This window comes from Rhyacophila brunnea, unplaced genomic scaffold (genome assembly GCF_057557595.1).
Source record: "Rhyacophila brunnea isolate RB1 unplaced genomic scaffold, BYU_Rbru_1.0 scaffold_1, whole genome shotgun sequence".
NCBI classification, from domain to species: Eukaryota; Metazoa; Arthropoda; class Insecta; order Trichoptera; family Rhyacophilidae; genus Rhyacophila; species Rhyacophila brunnea.
The window spans coordinates 51,710,922-51,726,493 of NW_028232751.1; the positions used below are offsets into that span (position 1 = coordinate 51,710,922).

General features: G+C 35.4%; 1 long non-coding RNA gene across 1 annotated transcript; it reads left to right on the plus strand.

Annotated features, from left to right (window-relative positions):
- Positions 1–1,149: 1,149 nt before the first annotated feature.
- LOC147079933 (uncharacterized) lies at positions 1,150–14,813 on the plus strand. Its single transcript, XR_015070630.1, has 3 exons — positions 1,150–1,284; positions 1,366–1,471; positions 12,691–14,813. It is a non-coding gene; the product is annotated as an uncharacterized LOC147079933 (long non-coding RNA).
- Positions 14,814–15,572: the final 759 nt, after the last annotated feature.

Consider the following 15,572-nt stretch of genomic DNA (forward strand, 5'->3'; position numbering starts at 1 on the left):
GATGTTTAAAAATGTTAATATGAACTGAATAATGTTAAAAATAATAAATTCATATCGTTTTTAGGTACCTAGGTAGGTAAGGTGCTATCTTGCCACCTTGACAGATTATTTTTAAATAGAAGAGTCGTCAAGAGTGGTTTGAAGTTTCGAGTTAAACGATTTTTGACAACTAGAAGCCTGTGCGTCCATTGACCGACCGACCGGTGCAACACAGGCGACAGCCGGTAGCTGAAATAAGGTACGGATAGGTAAGGCTGATCACTATGCGTCGACAACGTCTGCACCGCGATTTCCTAACTCTCGTCTCGTGTGGCACCAGACGAGATGACGTAATTGTGTCGTCACGCTCGAGGCATGCCGACCGCGCACAGAATAACCATAGAAAATATTATTATGATACACAGCGCCGCTGTCGGAGTAGCGTAATATTCTCGAGTGCTATTATCACTCCGGTAGTACGTCATAATGATGTCATATGACGTCATCTCGACCGGGAAGCTTGCACTCGCAAGTTCTAACATAGCGCCCCTGCAGCCCGATTTCCTAACTATCGTCTCGTGTGGCACCAGACGACATGACGTAATTGTGACGTCAGCCAATACACGCTCGAGCGGACGGTATGTATTGGCTGACGTCACAATTACGTCATTTCGTCTGGTGCCACACGAGACGATAGTTAGGAAATCGGGCCCCTGGTGGCTAATTTACTGACGGGCTGTAGCATCGAGTTGCAGTAGTTGCACCGGCCGGCCTCCGCTAATGGGCGCACATGCAATATAATGAGGAGAAAGAACGTCAAATCTCAAATCGTTTCTGGTTCACTCACTCCGCCTGTGCTTCTTTTTAAAAATCAGTCGATACACACTTCAAAACTGAAAAAATGTGTTTTTTAGTTATTACCACTATGCTATTTTATACGTCGAGATGTCCATTTTTCAATACAGGATTAATTGAAATTAAATCTGACGCCTAAGGTATCGCAGATACATATTTCTTTCTAAAATTATCGATGAAACAACGCTATTCTTATTACTTGAAGTTTTATGCTGGCCATACTGATCGACTTGTTTCTATATGGAACAGATGGAACTAAAAATAGTCTATGACTGTGACAACTGTCATTCGTTGTTTGACTTTGACGTTTGTAGACTTTGACGTTTGTAGACTTTATCTGTTTTACTCATCTAAGCATCAGTGCTATCAGTCATATTTATTTATTAGCAATGTAACTAAAATTATGTATTCGGAAGGATGTTTTTACAATTAGCACTAGACGCCGGCAAGGTAAGACACATATTTGAGGTTATGTATATTTACGATTATAATATTATTATCCGCGTGTAACTTTTCTTATTTTTGTTACAGAATGACGCATCTACTGGTGAGAACAATGGGCCTGATGATAGCAATTACACATACACCAATTTGACTGTGATCGCTTATGCTTTTGATGATACAATTTTGTACGTACGTAAGTACAAGACATGTCAAATTGAAAATGACAAAAAATAGTGATGCCTGTGGGTCTATTCTATACTTATCGAACACTAAATTGATAAATAGTATCAAACTTAGGGTAGGTTTGTATCAAAATATTAGCACTTATTGTAACAATTACACGAAGCCGGTTTTTATTGTTGCAATAAGTGCGATATTTTAACAGCAGCAAGATAGGTGCTGTTAAAATATAGCACTTATTGCAACAATAAAAACCGGCTTCGTGTAATTGTTACAATAAGTGCTAATATTTTGATACAAACCTACCCTAAGTTTGATAATATTTTTCACTTTATCACTTTAGCGGTCGATAAGCATAGAATAGACCCACTGATGAGAGTATAAGGGATCTCGGGTCTTTTTACTGGTTCTCCGCCACCGGCCGCTGTCATCTGTCAGTGAGCGCAGTGTTGCCAACCGAACTATAATTATAGTACATTTTGATTCGCGTACTATTCGAAAAGTTACATTTTCGTCCGCGTACTATTAAAAAAGTATAGTACGTCGAAAATACCACAATTAAAAAAATGCTATTTTTTTATAGTACTTATTCCACTTTAATTAATATATTAGGACCGGTTTCGTCCGCCTCAGTGGGACATTTTCAACGTTGAAAATGTCCCACTGAGGCGGACGAAACCGGTCCTAATATATTAATTAAAGTGGAATAAGTACTATAAAAAATAGCATAAATAAGATCTCAGTGTGCGATTTTAGTCAATGGACATGGTTTTGCGTTGTATACCTACTCTAAAAAACTAATGTGACAGTTAATGACGGCGGCCGGTGTTAGCATTTTTCGGTCGTAAGAGGTGTTATAATTAAGTAGGACATCGGAATTTCTCGAATTCTCCGTTATGTTTGTGACAAACAAAAAACTTTCATTTTCTCTACACGTACTATAATTTTTGCCGAAATACTATAATGGCTTGGACCGCGTACTATAATTCGATGACAAAAAGATAGCTAAAATTCAAAATGGCGACTGACAGATTACGATGACGGAGAACCAGTAAAAAGCACCGGGATCTCGATTAAATGTCAGAGATTTTATCGCCTCATCAACGAATAATTACAATTATGCATTGTACACTGGAGATGTTGCGAATTTTGACCTCCACGTAGAACCCATAGGAAACGAGGATGATGATGTATCGATTCCAATAATATGGTAGACATTTTCGTTGAAACTCATGCTAAAACAACACGAGCCACCATGAAGAAAACTAGAAAACGCAGCTACAGTTCCGATATTTGGCCTAACACATATTGAACGAAAAAAGATACTCTGGTTTTTCTTACATAAATGCGTCTAGGAAAAATGTTTCTGCATGGCATATGCGTCCTCCTTGTATATAATAAATGTCAGCTTAACTGTACTGATAAAATAGATGACACAAAATAATAACTAAAAATTCATTAAAGTTGTTAGAAAATTGGAGATACAGTACTCTCTCAGTAATCGGCACCCCAAAAACCAGATAAGTGTCCAATTAGTGAAAGCGGCGGATTATAGTGCATACATACAAAATATGGTAAAAATTAAAACATGTATTTTGTAAAAATAGTTTTTTTGAGAAATTTTTAATTGCAAATTACGGTTTTATTTATAATCAAAATCAAGTATTTTTACTAAATTATACATATTTATAAACTAAGTTTATTTACTAAATATTTAACAGTAAATCACTTGGCATGACCAGTTGTTCAATGAGGCAGATATTCTTGAATGGCTTAGGATTCCTGGCTTTCCCTATAGTCAAAAGCTTCAGTTTTCAGTTCCCGGTTGTATTGGAACACGGCATAATTGTGATGCGGTTCTTGGGCACTTTCCTCCCTGGTACATTACTTTCTTCACGATGAACGTACGTTTTACGAAGAAGAAGTTTCCAAAATAAACCCTTCTCATCTGCGTTGTATACTTGTACGCGGCGGACTACTGAATTTGACAATCAAATGCCGGCGAATTATAGAGCTTTATTTTGTGCTTTCAACTAGTAAAAATAATGGCGGATTATAGTATTTATCGGATAATCGAGCGGCAGATTACTGAGAGTGTACTGATTGACAGGCAAAAGGATGTTTTAATTCAACACATGCTGCTATTAATTGTTCCAAACTATAGAGGGACAACTGAAGGAGGTAATAGAAGCTGCAATTATTATTATGGTTATTATTTTGAAATTGGAGGTAAGCGGATTAAAGTTTGCAAAACTTTCTTTCAAAATACTGGACATTTGTAGTAAAGTTATATTTACTGCGACAAAGAAAAAAAATACTGAAGGAGTCGTTCTTAAAGATGGTCGAGGTACTCACGGAGACTTCGGAAGAGCTGTCAATGAAGAAATTAAAGCTGAAGTAAAGCAGTACATTGAGTCTTTTAAAACATCTCATTGTTGTAGAGCTCAGACCCAAAAAAGTTACATAGATGGGTAGTTTAACACAGAGCATGGAGTCTGTGTTATGAAGTGATAAGATAAACGAGAAGTTTTATCAATATACTCTGAATTTGACGGCGAACTTACCAACATAACAAATCAATTCTAGAAACGACAAACACTAAAATGAGAGTGGAATATAATAAGTCTATAAGTGGCATCGACTTCCATGATCAAATGATGGCATACTATCCATGTCAATGGAAGACACTTTGGTGGTATAAGAAACTCGGTATACATATTCTTCAATCAATGTTGTCTCACTAAGTTTTTGTTTTTTTTTTATTATTTTGGAACAAAATGCGTGAAATCACTAAATTAACAAGTATTATATTAAAACAAAGTGTTTATTGAGCAGTATCACATCTGCCTGCTTCACAGGGATACAACGACAGCGGATGTATTAAACTATTTAAATAAGTTGTGTGTAGTTTTCACAGTAGTGAAAATTAAATCAAATGAGGACTACACATCCTTCAAGGTAGGTATCCCTTCTGATGTCACAGACACTGTTTTGAGGGCGGATAACCGGCCATGCCACTCATTCATAAAAGAATGGGTGTCGAATGTTCGCAGCTTGAAGACAAAATTTGTGGAATTTTTGAACGGCATATTAGCTGACGACTATGACGTCATAGCGTTAACTGAAACGTGGTTTAATGACAGTGTTTTCAGTCGTGGATATTATGGTGGTGATGATGCTGTCTTTAAAAGGGATCGAGACTCCGGAACAAGCCTCACGCAGGGAGGAGGCTGCCTCTTGGGAGTTAGAAATATGGAACGGTTGCAGGCCGAACGTTTTCGTATTTTGGAGACTTCTAACGTGGACCTTTGGGTTAAACTAACCTGTAACGAAGAAACTATCTACGTTTGTCTCGTATATTTTCCTCCAGCAAATGAAGTGGAGGCGTATAAACTTTTTGTTGAAAAAATGTTATCTAGTATCATCGTATTTGGGGATAAGAGGGTTATTGTGATAGGATATTTTAAAAAGATTTTAACCTCAACTCAGCACGCAGTGAAAGAGTCAAGAGTGAACTGATATTTCTATGTGCTGTTTTTGGATTTTCTCAGTGCAATGATATTCTTAATTCTAAAGGTGGACTTCTAGAAAGGATTTTCAGTAACGCTACCTTATCAATTTTGCGATGTACGTTACCTTTGATATGAGGATGTGTATCACCCTACATTGGTTTTTTTACACGTATTTCATGTGATTCGCCCGCTGCGAACAGAAATTCCCTCACACGGAGCTAATTGGTGCGGGGATGGAAGTTTGATGGTGGAAATTTCAAGCTGCTTTACTCTTTAAGAGGGGGCTCAAGAGAACGAGATTGAAGTATTAATTAGTATAAAAAGAACCTCGGCGTCGTAAGCACGTTAATTTAAATCGATCTTTTGGAAAAAATCACTAATCATCGGAGATTTTATTTAAAAAAAAACAACATTATTATTATTGTCGACCTTCTTACATTAATTATTTGATAAACAACTGCACGTGTCCGCCGATCAGAAAACAGGGCCGTCAAAATAATATAATATTTGTACAATGTTAATTTCATCATAGTTTTTAATCAAACCTGTGCAAGTGCATACTGATAACTTGGGTGGATATCGTAGCAAACATACTATTGATATATCTAAGGTATATTATTATTATAACCCAATTCAAATTGAACATAGGTTGATGCTCAAATACTATTATAGTGGCCTTATTACTATTATAGTATATCACGGTGGCCGCGTGGCTTAAGCGTTGGACTATTATGCCGTGGGTCTCAGGTTCGAATCCTGGGTCTGGCAAGTACACATATTGTTTTTCAATTTGTGTGTGAGTCAGGGTATGGACCTATTAGGTTGAGCAAGTGGCTGACATCCATTTCTCGTAAAAAATAAAATCTGTTAATACAAACCTCTACCCTGTGGAGGCCCATATGATCCTATTGGGATCGGACATGGTCGGAAAAAAAGAAAATCTTTATGATTTCGAGAAAATAATACGATGGATTATATTATAATCCATATCAATTATTTGAAAACATTACATTTGCATGTATATAATATAGTGAAAAGGTCAGATAACTGTTTTCTCTGCAAGATAACATCAAAATTTGTATATACTTACCTAAATGAAGAATTACATTCATGAGTGAGCACGGCTCAAAGCTCTTTCTATTAGTTATAAAGTCAACTTTATATAACTAATAGAAAATACTGTTTGTTTCTACGAATAAAAAACGTGTACAAATCACAGCAATCAAAAAGTACAAAATAATTACGTCTTTGACAGGCCTGACGTTATTTTTTATTCGCCCGCCAGTCAGACGGGTGAATAAAAAATAAATGTGTGGTGACTGCATGTTAATAATTATTTTTAGGCACTCATGATATAAATTATTTCGTCCATTGGCTTTACATACAATAATGGTTTGTAACCTACCAATTGTTTCACTAGTTGTATAAAAGTAAAGTTGCGCAATAAGTACCTATTATTTTTAATATGTAGGTCCTACACAAATACATACTATTCATTAATAATGTTTTTTGGATAGTACATGAAATAAAAATGTAGGTAGATATGTATTTCAACATCCTTCGTATGTTTAATTCTCAGACAATTTCAGGTTAAAAAGTTATTAATATAATATTAAGTTTATATTGTGGCAACCACATAATTGAAAATGTCACCATCATATTGGTTGCAATACTTCCTCCCAAACAGCTGATTAACAAATTGAATTTAGTAACATTTACGTACCTACCTATATTAGAAGATATTATTTTTTGGTCGCCCCATACTGTCTTCACGTTGACCGTGTTTATGATTTAAATTTAATTTAGAGACCATTTACATTACATTACAAGCATTGTTGGCGACCTTTGTATATTGCTAGTAGACCAACAATTCCGGACCACATATAAAAAAATCATATTTTCAATTCTCAAGGTTGCAGTAAGTTGCATGATATTTTTTATGTGAATGAAGCGGTACAATACGTTTATAATGTTGTATAAGCTGTTCGACTGGCTTATCGAACATATGTGGAATGATAAAGGATTGCATTCGCGAAAATCCTAAATCGTTTTGGGATTATATAAAATCATTAAGAAAGGATGGTGGATTTGCCAATTCGTTGACTTGGAAGGGCGAAGAGGTGACTGAACAGAATGGCAGAAGCATTTGCTGGTCATTTCAGGTCCGTCTACGTAAGTAGTATTCCGAATCTGGATGTCGCCTAAACGTCAAGACATCTTCCCAATTGATGAGGTGATGTGTTTAGATTTATTAAAAAACTTAAGAATACTTGCTCTTCGGGACCGGATAATGTCCCAATATTTTTTTAAAGGGCTGTATTGACTTTGTCAGGGCCCAGTTTCATATATATTTAACCTGACAATGGAGACGGGTATCTTTTCGGAAGCATGGAAGATGTCGAAGCATACTCCAATTCATAAGAGTGGTACAGAGCCATCAGTGGAAAACTATAGGCCGGTAGCTGTTCTATCTGCACCAGCAAGTTCTTGAGATGATCATCGACAGCATGATTTCTCCAAAGATTGAGTCATTTATAATGAATGAGCAGCATGGATTTAGAGCAGGCCGTTCAACGGAAATAAACCTGATGGTATTTACTGATTATGTGTCATCAGCACTAGATAGAGGCAGCCAGGTTGACTGTTCTTACAATGATTTCTCGAAAGCATTTGACAGAGTCGATCACGATATTCTAATGGAAAAACTCCAACTAATTGGATTGTCTGATCGATTTCTCAGGTTATTCGGGAGTTATTTCAAGAATCGTCAACAATATGTATCATACGGCCTTTATCAGTTACAGACATTTGAAACATTTTCTGGTGTACCTCAGGGCTCAAACTTGGGGCCATTGCTGTTCAAATTTTTATAAATGACAGCATTGGTAATTAAAAATGGTATGTTTTTGTTGTTTGCTAATGACATGAAACTCTTCATGGAGGTTGTCACATTGGACGATTGTCGTCAACTCCAACTTGATAGAGATAATATATTAGATTGGGGCAGGTGTAACAAACTAGACTTCAATATTGATAAATGCAATGTTTTATTGTTTACTAAAGCCTCATGAGCACTGGCGGCTCCTTGCTTAGGTCATTCGGTCATTGACCTGCCAAAATAAATACCTTACAATCGACATAATAATATTAATAATATGTGCAATGTCATATATAATAATATTAATAATAATCAGTGGATTTGAAATTATAGGGCGCGCGATATTGTGTCGATCCAGTCTATTGGGTTTTTTTTGTTTGGGCGATAATTCCCCGAACAAAAATATTGTGTTCGCCGGCAGTCTGAAAATTGACCCAAATTGAATATTTTTATAAAATTTTCTCTCTCGTTTCTCATACATAAGACAGAGATCGATATAACACAAAATACAAGATCGAAGCTTGTAACGGTGCGTGAATTACTGTAATATCGGCAATGCCCGAGTGTGAGACAAAAGATTTTTTCACCTAATTAAATGAAACAGAATGATAACACTGACTAGATAATTGGTCTCAAGACGCAACTGTGTATGCGGTTCGGATTCGTTGACAGGTTTTGACGAATGCCTTTGGTTATTTTAATCATATGTAAGGAGTTTTTGGTGCAATTATTGCATATACACACAACGTTTGGTTTTTAGTGATTTATAACATTTTTGTGAAGCAGTTAGTACGCACGCAGTAGCAATTGAAGTCTGTGATACAATTATAATGGAAATGGAAGCACGATTCGCATCCAACGATCATCTCATTATATCCGATTTGTTCAATAAAGAAAATTACACTGATTTAAAAAATAATTTTCCCACACGTCAAGTAAATTTGGTAAAACTGTTAGAAGAAATAAACATAATCAAGTTAAAAAATGAATTATTGGTGTTTTATCAACGAGATGATTTGCATGGTGCTAATAGTGCAGTTTCTCTTCTACATTTTTTACTCAGCAATAATTTCAACGAAACATTTTCCGAGTCAATCAAAGTTCTCCAATTTATTTGCGTCATACCAATGACAACAGTTGAAAGTGAAAGATGTTTTTCCACTCTCAAAAGAATAAAAACCTTTCTACGCAATAGGGCCAGGATAGACTGACCGCTCTTGCAATGCTCAGTATTGAAAAAAAATATGTGGGAAAAATAGACAATTTTTATAATCGTGTGATTGATGATTTTTCAAAAAGCAAAGAAAGAAAAGTGGACCTAATTTACAAAAAATTATAACGCGTTGTGTGCAATTTCGGTTAACGATGGGTTGGCGTTATGAAAAATGGACATTTTTTGAAGGGTAAGTAGGTACCTACCTATAACAATTTCTAGCATTTATTCTATAATGTATAAAAAGTTAATTTGCAATACGTCTTTTCAGTATACAACGAAAAAGTAAATTAAAATAATATATTCAAAATTGACCTGCTAGCTTATTCCGGATTAAGCCGCCAATGCTCATGAGTATTATTTTTCCAGTATTCAATGCATGGCAGAGTTCTCTCGCGATTATCATCTGTAAGAGATCTTGGCATTACGTCTGACGGGAAAGTGACATTTAGTGGTCATATATAGGGAATCCAATCCCGAGCCAAAATTCTGATCCCGGGATTTCGGGATTACAATTTGACAATCCCGGGATCCCGGGATTGGCATTTTTTTCCATTGTTAATATAAAATTTTTATATTTACAAATAACATTGATAAAATCGGTCAAAAATAAATCTAGTATAATTTATTATATTTAAGACATTTATTGTTAATATTGTATACGTTCAATCTCGGAAATACACAAGTTTAATGGAGTAAATGTAAATAATATTGTAATATAAATAATAATATGAATTTAATATGAGATTGCTGTTTCTGATAGTAAAGACATAATGAATGGATTAGCGAGATTTAAAATAGTAAAGCAAATAATCATGGCGTACTTATGGCCTTTCCACTTCATAAATCTAATTAGTCAGCCAAATATGAAACTGCCGTAAAACGTATGATATCATGGTGGAATTACTTTGTTAAAAGTGTGAAGAATTGTTTTTTTCCAATCTTTCTCATTTTTAATAATTCATGTGAAAAAATAAAATGAATCGGCTACCTACACATGGGTATAAATGAAACTTCATTCAAACTCAGTTTATTTCTAGTGTAGTTATTTTTTATTAAAAGTATTTTTTCTGTTATATTTTATTTTCCATAAAAGTTGATAAAAAAAATCAATCCCGAAATCCCGGGATTATATTTATCAATCCCGGGATTCATAGGTATCGAAAATAGCTCGGGATCCCGGGATTGGAATCCCTAGTCATATAGATACCATTTGTAAAAAGGTGCTAAAAATGTTGGGCTTTGTCTTGCGTGCTTCCCGGGTCTTTTGGATGTTTCGGTACTAAAAATTCTCTAGTTTAGTTAGAGTTTTAGTTACTCCTTAGTTAGAAACAGACTTGAGAGTGGGTCTATCGTTTGGGCCCTGCATCAGTTGAAGTACGGCCTTATGGTGGATATTATCCGTGGCTCTATCCGACTGACTTTCTCTTAGGTATGCTTACATACTGCAGTTTAAAATTTAGAAGGGATCTTTATTTAGCTACATATTTTGTCCGACTTATACGCGGCGTAAATGTGAACTCTGCCATTCTTGGTGGTGTTGGCCTCTGCGTCTCTGATAATTACCTTAGGAATCGAGGTCATCCGTTGTTTGTTCTCCCAAGGTGCAGAACTAACCTGCCATTAGTGATGCCAATTGGGAGAGCAATAACCATTTTAATGATATCGCTTCGGATATTGATATATTCCACTTACGAGAGGTGAATTTAGGTGGACATTGTTTTATAAGTTTTTAAGATAGGGTCTATCAATAGTTCACTCTGTGTGTTTCCATCTACTTTTATTTTTGTTATTTTTTTTTATTACTTATTGTGTTATTAACTCACATTTCTCTGTATTTTTATTTTAAAAATTGTTAACACTTATTTTATGTCATGAAAAATGACACATTGTTATTTTTGGACAGAGACAATTGTCAAGAGAGGTAAATGAAATCGGCAGTTGTCTGTTAAAATACCTGACGAAAATTATTTTCGAAATAAACAATTAGTTGCTATTATAGTTGAACAAAGTGGATTTATTTGGAAACAATTCTGTCAAAAATCAGTTATACAGAAAATCAAGTTTAACTCTGATATTAATCGTAACACCTAATCTAGGAAAATTCATAGTTTTTATTTGTAAAAATACTATTTTTGTTTATAAATGATCAAATAAGTTACAATCGGTAATAATATATTTTGGCCCAATAAACTTGTTTCCTGAAAATTGTGTGGTGCGTCTAATGAATTGTCTAGGGACTGTATGTTAAAAAATATTATGTTATAAAAACCACCAGAATGCAAAAGAAAGACTGAAATAGGGCTGTAAAAAAAGGATCAATACTTCTCTTTCGATGGCAATACTGATTTTGCATTTTTTTCGAAATAAACTCCTCGTGGACAACAATCATTTGATAATGATACCTTTTCCTTTAACATGACAGCCCTAGACAGAAGAAAGTAAATTTCTGAATGATTTAAGTAGTTCAAGTAGGTTAGCAGGTAGGTAGGTGCTCATACTTTGTACCCAATGACATATTAAATGGACGACTCACTTCATACCCGGCGCGCACGAGAAATTGTGCATGAAAGTCATTCACAGATGTATAGGTAGATGTCACGTGACCATTGACGTATCCGTTTCCATTATGCGATACAAGCTTCGAGAATTTATAGTAATATAACCTTTATTGTAATGGCGTATTAGTGTCATGACTCATTGCGTTAGAAACAGATTCTCGGTTACTTACGACTTCTCGGAGATTAGACGCCAGTGAGCTCAGCGAATCACAGGCGACTGACTGTCCAATGGTTCCTGTCATTCAATTGCATTGAATAAACATTCATCAATATCTTAAAATGGCATTTTATAAATAATAAATAATACTAACACATGCAAAGTGATATCCCATCTTTCTTGGAGTGTTTAGTAGATTTTTTTAAAATTTTTAACTAGGCACATTGGCATTTTGTAACACAATAATAACGGTGGAGTCGAAACCTGACAGTCAGAAATTTTGTATGGGCAGACCCAGCGGTGTCGCCAGACCGCTTGCAAGCAGAATGTTCATTTGAGCGTAGGATACCGATATTAAAATATGAATTTCGCCATCCGGCAGACCCGACACAAAGTGAGTGTCATTTTATTTTCTAGATGCTTCGTCCATATTAATGTCATTGTTTGTACCCATCAAATGAATGTTCTCATAGAACAGTACTGTCTGCAAACTAGTGCCACATCTAAAAAAAACAGCTCACGGTGAACTGCATATGTACAATTTTCCGGACACCCTGACGATTTTCTACATGTGTTGGACTGATCTGCTATTGATACCAATAAATGCGTTCAACCATATCCCTTGAGACATAGCAAGATAAATTTAGATGGATGAAGTTTTATAATTTCTTAAAATAGGATCTATTTAAATACTTTTTTTTTCAGACTAATAATGTATGGTTTGTTTAATTCAACATGAATGTGTGCATGTGTTGCTCCCGTCAGCCTCCTTTTTGGTTGAAGGTTTAACCCTTACATGGCAGCTTAGTGAGTTTTGTAACATTTTAGATTTTTCTTTCTTTAAATGTTTATTAAAACATGTTGTTCAAAAATTTAATAATCTATCATTATTTTTTTATACAAAATTGCAGTTGAAAAGGTATTCATACTCAAAAAACAGCAAACTTCAAGTGAGGTCACAGAAAGAGTCCTACATTGCCATGACGTAATGGAATTTCTCAAATCTTATATTTTTTTCCAATAGATGGTGTCTGTTTAAATAATAATAACATTGTGGTTTAAGACATATTCAAAAAGCTTGTAAGGGTTAAAGTGTAATACAATAAATAAAACAATTAAATCATTTTCAATACTTTTATTTAAAAATTTCAATAACAAAATCATCATTCGAGTATAAAAAAAATAACAATACATAAATAACAAAATAAATGTTTTGAAAACAGTGAGTACACATGGGTAGGTCCATAACCTAGGGGGGGCTTAGGAACCAATCTACAAACATTATTAAGCATTCACATAGAATACCAAGATAAAATTTATAAATTCATGGGCATGCGCTACAGTACGAATATGATCAAGAAATATTTAATTAACTGTTATAATAAGCATAAACTAGGAACATTTAAGTATGCATTAAATTTTGGCTAGAAGTGAGGCAGAGGGGCTCGTCTTGATAAGCACACGTCCACAGTCCTGACTGACATGCGCATCACCAATTACCATTATTCAATTGGATTGAATTAAAAGACTTTGAAAGAAAAAATTGTAGAATTAAATTTAAATATTTAGAAATGTTGAAACGTTTAGTAAAGAAACATTATTGAAGAATGTGCATTAAAAGTTTTAATATAAGGTGTGTGTTTTTAGTAATTTATGTGTGTTTGGGCTTGCATTTATTGTTTTCTTTTTTTATTAAAACTGTGTTTAAATTTTTTCATGGCTGAAGAGAATATGGATATCAGAGAAATCCTTAATGAGGAATTAGATTCCGATTATGACATGTCCGAAGAGGAATTGCAGCAAGAGGACATCAAATGGAAGCAAAAGCTAGCACTAGCAAACCGAATGTGGATATAGCAACGAAAATAGGCATACTCAACAAACAGTTACAGGAATTGTCACTACAAGTTTGCAACCTGCAAAGAGACAACTCCTCACAACGCTCCAGAGAACGTAGCAGAGATCGGGCGCGAAACCGATCTCGCTACAGGCAGTGGAGCAGGCCACGAACGTTTACACATAGAAGCAGCAACAATACAAGTAATGGCTTTTGTTTCTACCACCAGCGCTTCGGAAACAAGGCGAGAAAATGTGCACAACCGTGCGCGTTTACGCCTAATCTACACAAACTAGGCCTTTAAACTGATCACATCGGACGCTACGACGACGAACGTCCGACCCAACTCACTCACATACGCGTCGTCTTTTTATATTTGATTATTTCACTAAACTTAAATTCTTAATTAACACCGGTCCGACATATCAGTTATTCCAAAAGCCCATTTAAAATCATTTCATAATAGTAAACCGAATGAGTTTCATTCTCACGACAGTAAACGGTGGAATAATTAACACCTTCGGCACACAATTACTACAAATAGACTTAGGTTTACGTAGAACATTCAATTTTCAATTTACTGGCGCTTTGCCGAGTTTTTATTCATTTCAGACCTCACCAATTCTCTAGTATTTTCAATTTCATCTGCACTAATTAAGCTACATTGGGTCAACGGAAAGAAAACTATCGCAACACGATTAAGAATAATTATTGTACCTGCCATGGATATCAACAATTTACGAGAAGAAATATTAATTGAAATATTTGCGCACATTCGATTGTACAAGCGGAGCAAGTGGGATGGGATTCTATTAGATACGATGGTTATGATGATTTTGCCTTCAGCTATTATAAGCTTATTTTATTAGGTTCATTGAATTCCAATGGGCCGTGAGTGATGCGCATGGTATACTTATTTTAAGAGTATGCCACAAAATTGATAAAGTTGTTCTGACAAAGTGTAATATAAATTTGTTGTATTTCTGCTCTGATAGAATGAACTATTACCGACGCTTTCTTGGGGCTTCGTCTTGTCTGCATCGATAGCGCCTTCAGTGCTTATGCCCTACTGAATACTTTTGTATGCAATGCCGGTTTGAGTGACCCGACATTTTTAGATGCTTCTTTTATGTAAAAACCTTACGCATTTACTTTGGCAGATAAAAGGGATACTGTATCTCAAAATGTTTTCATAAAATTATTAAAACAACAGAAAAACAAATTAAAAGCATTGTGTTTGACGCCATATGAAAAGCTATACGATGATACCGTATTTTTGAGAATTTCCAAGCATCCAAAAATGGATGTGTTAACACGTATTACGTGCAAATTACAAGATTGCATGCATGGATCAAAAAAGTTCAGAAGCTTCTGAATTTTTACGCGATAATTGGACTGTGCGATGTCTGCGCCTGTGCAGTAGAACAATAGTGATGAACCTGATGTTAAATAAACGAACTACACCGCGTAGACTCATTTGAGGTTAACCGATTTTCACAACCTGTTACATAGTACCATGAGATGACAACATCGCGTCTCGCTTACCGATCTTGAAGAATGAGATTGGCGAGACCATACTAACAAACCATAATGGAAGATATGTTAACTATACGCATTGCAACAAGTAACGATTCTATTGTGTTCGTTTCAACTGTGTTTTAGTTTTCGTTTTTATTTCATGAAGGTTTTGGACATAACACACCACGCTGTCCAGACGGGTTGGTGTGTGGTTTTTCTGTCTGGGTGATCCTTCCCGTAGCCAAAGGTCTCTCGTTTTAAGGCGCCAGAGTTTCGCCTTGCACCCTTCTCTATTAGCTACAGATATGCTGCGTTATACTGCACATTATCTGCATTGCCCGGGGGACGCCGCGCGGAGGCTAGAGATAGGATTTGCTGACTGTCTAGGACAGTGGCGTCTCAACATTTTTTAGAAGTATACCTATTGGCATCAGTATA